The 4,902-nt window shown below is 40.4% G+C and overlaps 1 long non-coding RNA gene across 1 annotated transcript; it reads left to right on the top strand.

Annotated features, from left to right (window-relative positions):
• The first annotated feature begins 1,003 nt into the window (after window positions 1-1,003).
• Window positions 1,004-2,847, top strand: LOC119468391. Its single transcript, XR_005197069.1, has 2 exons — window positions 1,004-1,035; window positions 1,875-2,847. It is a non-coding gene; the product is annotated as an uncharacterized LOC119468391 (long non-coding RNA).
• Window positions 2,848-4,902: the final 2,055 nt, after the last annotated feature.

Below are 4,902 nucleotides of genomic sequence, written 5' to 3'. Positions count from 1 at the left end.
TGCCCCAGCTGCTCAGGGTCCTCTCTACCCCAGATTGCGGTGACAGTTCCCAGCCTGCCTGTCTTATGCAGAAACCAGGAGACAGAAGAGAGCACAGAACAGGAAGGGGAAGGAATGTTCTCTGAGAGAGGAACAGGTCTGTTGAGCACACCTTTCCACGGATGCACCCAACCCCCAACTGGAATAACTGTTGCTTCCTCCGCTGCTCACTGTGTCTCTGATCCCTCCCCGTCCTGTGAGCTCTGGCTCCTGCTGCATCAGTGGCCTTCCTCCTCCTTGCATCTCATCTGTCTCACATGACAGTAGATCCTCCACCTCGCAGAGCTTCTCAACCCCCAAATCCTTAAATTGCATCATCTTTCCTCAATGCTTACCTTCCACACCAAAGTGACAGGAGACGCACCCTGTTCTTGCTCCCTCTCCTTCCTGACCCCTCCCTCCCTCCTTTGCTTGCTGAGTCTAGAGCTGATGCCTTCATCCTACTGGCCTGCTTTCCAATGACATAAGGGAACGTCTCAGTAGTGAATGCCACTTCCTCTTAGCAGTTCTTCACATCTCACCTCTCAGAAGCATTTGATGACTGCTTGGAATTCTCTTTGCATTTAGAATCCCAATATTTACCTCCTCTGAAACCACTTACCTAGCGCACTCCTCCGTTCCTGCCACTTACATGTGGGTGTCTTCAAGACTCTCCTCACCTTGCCTCTCCTTTCCCTCACAGATGTTTTCTTTTCCCATGACATATGACCTGGTACCACTCTGTGGTTGGCTCTCAAATCTATGACTCCAGCCAACCTTGCTGGCCCTTGTTTCTCGCTCCTGCTGTCAAACAGACAATCTTCCCTCTTTGCCATTCACCCTCTGCCCCTACGGCATATTCACTGCAGTGCTAGGCATTTCACTATTATGGTCCAAAGTCACCATGTGACGTGCCTGCTCCCCCTTCGCCTTCTGCTATGATTGTAAGCTTCCTGAGTCTTCGTCAGAAGCAGGGCAGATGTCCAGTGCCATGATTACTGTACAGCCTACAGAACTGTGAGCCAGTGAAACCTCTTTTCTTTATAAATTACCCAGTCTCAGGTATTTATTCAAAGCAATGCAAGAATAGCCTAATACAGTTACCTCAATGAAAACTGCACAAAACAAATGTGCTATCAAAGAAAAAAATCACCACTTGATTCTGTTGAAATTAAAATGCCCCTCCCCAACTCAGGTTACCTTCTGAGATATAACTGGCTTTCTCTCTTAAGTAAGTTTTCCACATAAATCAAGGAGTCACCTCCCTAAAGAATTTTCCCCCAATGTGTGAAGGAGTCAGCATTTTGATTAGCAATTTTTCATTGTTTCTTGACTGCTCTGATCTGTTCTTAAGACTACTTTTTAAAATAAACTTTATTTGGAGTCATTTTATATTTACAGAGAAGTTGCAGGGTTCCTGTATGCCTGTCATCTAGTTCCCCTACCTAGTGCTAACATCTTGCATAACAATGATACATTTGTCAAAACTGAGAAATTGGCATTGATACATTACTATTATTAAACTACAAATTTCATTCAGATCTCATTAGTTTTGTCATTGATTTGTTTTTTCTATTTTAGGATCTGATTCAGGATACCACATTGCATTTAGTCATCATGGCCTTTTAATAAATATTCAGCTGATAGTGAATCATGTCAAATCGTGAACTATCGAAAGGTTCTCTGCTGCATGACAGTATATAAAACCCGTGAAATTCAAAGTGAGGTGGGGAAAGCTGGCCAAAACGGAACTTAGGCCAGTCATCCCAATGAGCAAAGTTGGAAACAATTTTTTTTCAGATGGTGTCAAAGTGCAGTGTTAAACATTTTGTTTCTTTGTCCTCCCCACATCCCAGAACTTTCTTCAGTTTGTCTCTCCTGGAAGGATGAGCACCTCCACACTCAAGGTTTGATTATGTTGAAGCTACGTCATTGATAATCAAATCACAAGAAACAAGGAGTTTTAGTCTTCACTGGAAGCACACCTATGTGACCTTGAGCAAGTATATTCAGCCTTACTTGGTCTCCCTTTCCCCATCTGTAAAATGAATGTGTGGTTGATTGGTGGCTGGTCTGTGGATCCATTGCATCAGAATCACCTGGAAAGCTACTGCAAATGCTAATTTGCAGGTCCTAACCCAGTCCTGAATATCTTTGCAGTTGGGCCAGGGGATCTGTAGTTTCGTACACACACACACACACGCGCGCACACGCACACGCACACGCACACATACAGAGTCACTCCCAGGTGATTTGGATGCACAGCAGGGTTTGGGACACATTGGATTAAACAATCTGCCTGCTTGCCTGAGTTCAGAGGCAAAAGAAAAAAAAAAAAAAAAAGCCCTTGGACGTATCCTTTAATAGGAGGCCAAGAAAAGGGATCAGCCTCCTTGCGGAAGCAGGTTTGGTGCTTCAGGGAGCTACCAAGACTATCTCTTAAGAAACAATCCCCACTTCCCAGGCTTCTCTTGCATTCCACCTGGGAATCAGTGTATAATGCATATATAGCCTACAAAGTCAAAGAACTGGCTTTCTGTGCATTTTATTTAAATTGGTTTTATGGAAAGTGGCTAAATAGGAGAACTGAGATAAATGAAAGTTTTACAAAGACATTGGAATCTGACTAAATAACAACTTATCTTTGTTATATTTGAAGTTTCTGCATTGATTACTTTTCATTCCCTTCTCGGGAGTACAGAATATAAAAAGGAAATGATTTCACATGATACAGTATGTTAATCCACTTATTTTACCTGCACTCTGCCTTTTGAGAAACCCTCTTAACTGTATTCTGAGGGGCAATAAATAACAAGGAAATATTGGCAAGTTGACTTTGTCTGTGATTTCTGCAACTTCTGTTTAATTGACAGAACCTCAGAACTGAAAAAGGGGATCATATAATCAAGACAGATTATATATCAAATAATTTTATTAAATGGGGAAGCTGAAGAAAACCAAAATGCAAGCAGGCAATACCATTATATAAAAATTTCACTCAATTCGTAGTTAGTGACTCCACATCATAATTGTTGGAGGTAGCAATTTTTCTGTATTTTACAGATTTAAAAACTGAGGTCAAATGCATAAGATTTCATACAGTAGGTGACACAGAAATTCAGTCCAGGTCCAAGATCTCTAGTGCCATGTTCCAGAGATGTTTTTAGCAGGTTTATTTATGAACTAGAAATAGTGGATAAATGTTTAAGGAATATACTACACATCTACTTGATGTATGCAGTCATTAAAATGGACAGGTACCCTCATATCCTGCAGATGGGAGAATGAATTGATCATTGAGCCAGATGCAGTGATTCGTGCCCATAGTCTGAACTACTTGGGAGGCTGAAGTGGGAGGATTGCTTGAGCCCAAGAGTATGAGGCTGCAGTGAGTTCTGATTGCACTGCTACATTCCAGCCTGGGCAACAGAGCAAGACCTCGCCTCTTAAAAAAAATAAAAATAATTGATGCAATCAGTCCAGAAAGTAATTTAGCAATATCCATAAATTGTCTTTTCAAAGTTCATACCCTTTGGCCCAATAATTCACTCTCTAGGAACTTATCCTAAGGTAATGATCAGAAATTTGGCAAGAGGATTATTTGCAAAACTCTGCATTAAAAAAGTACTTTAAAAAATGAAAAACCTGGAAGGAAACTAAAGGTTTAAAATTAATGAGTCAGATAAGTGATGGCTTTTTCCATGCTATAATATCACATACATACAACAAAAAGGTGTTTTAATGGTATAGAAAACTGTTTTTAATATTTTAAGAAAAAAGGCATGATCAAAATATTTTATGTCTACTATGATCCCAATTTTGTTGAAAGAAAAATGTGTGCATGTGTAAAGAAAACAGGACTGAAAAGAAATACGTTAAAATATTTAAAGTATCTTGAAAAAGAATGTTAAGGTGGTTCTCTCTCTATGGTGAAATTACAGCTCATTCTTTAGTCTCTTCTTCGAGCCTTTCAGAATTGTGAATTCTCTTTAGTAAGAAACAAACCACTTTTATGATCAGAAGGAACACAATGTTATTTTTAAAAGAATGAAAACTGCAGATTATAAAAAAGGAAAAACAGAAAAATCCTATGACATGTTTAGTAAAAAAAAAATAAAAATTGCATACACAGTAGAGTTTATGAAGATATGTACATAATTATAACTCTGCAGAGGAAGGACTAGATGAAAGGACAACGAATTATTAAAGGTGTTTGGGTTTAAACAGCAAAAATTAAGTGGATCTCTTCTATAGCTTTTTATTTTCAAAAATTATATTAAGGCCAGGTGCAGTGGCTCATGTCTGTAATCCCAGCACTTTTGGAGACCAAGGAGGGCGAATCACCTGAGGTCAGGAGTTCGAGACCAGCTTGGCCAACATGAAGAAACCCCATCTCTACTAAAAATACAAAAAAATTAGCTGGGTGTGGTGGTGGGCACCTGTAATCCTAGCTACTCGGGAGGCTGAGGCAGGAGAATCGCTTGAACCCAGGAGGCAGAGGTTGCAGTGAGCCGAGATTGCATCACTCCACTGTAGCCTGGGTGACAGAGCAAGACTCTGTCTTAAAAAAAAATTTGTATTAATACGATTTTTCAGTAATGTTTAAAATTTCCTTCATCTTCCCTGCCACCACTGCCCCTAAGTCCCACAACAACCAGGGGTGCTGGGCAGCTAAGAGCACACAAGCTATAAACTCAATCACAAGTGGGCTCCCATCTTGGCTCTGAAATTTACTAGCTATGTGTCCTTAGGCAACTAATTTCTTTGAGAAACTCATATGAAAAATAGCATAGCACCTGGCTCCCCAGATTACCAGGGGCATCAAAGGAGATGATGGATACTAATTGCTTAGCATATTCCTGCTAGAATCACTAGAGCTTTGTG

Source organism: Cebus imitator, unplaced genomic scaffold, assembly GCF_001604975.1.
Source record: "Cebus imitator isolate Cc_AM_T3 unplaced genomic scaffold, Cebus_imitator-1.0 Scaffold421, whole genome shotgun sequence".
NCBI lineage: Eukaryota > Metazoa > Chordata > Mammalia > Primates > Cebidae > Cebus > Cebus imitator.
This window is presented reverse-complemented; position numbering and strand designations above follow the sequence as displayed.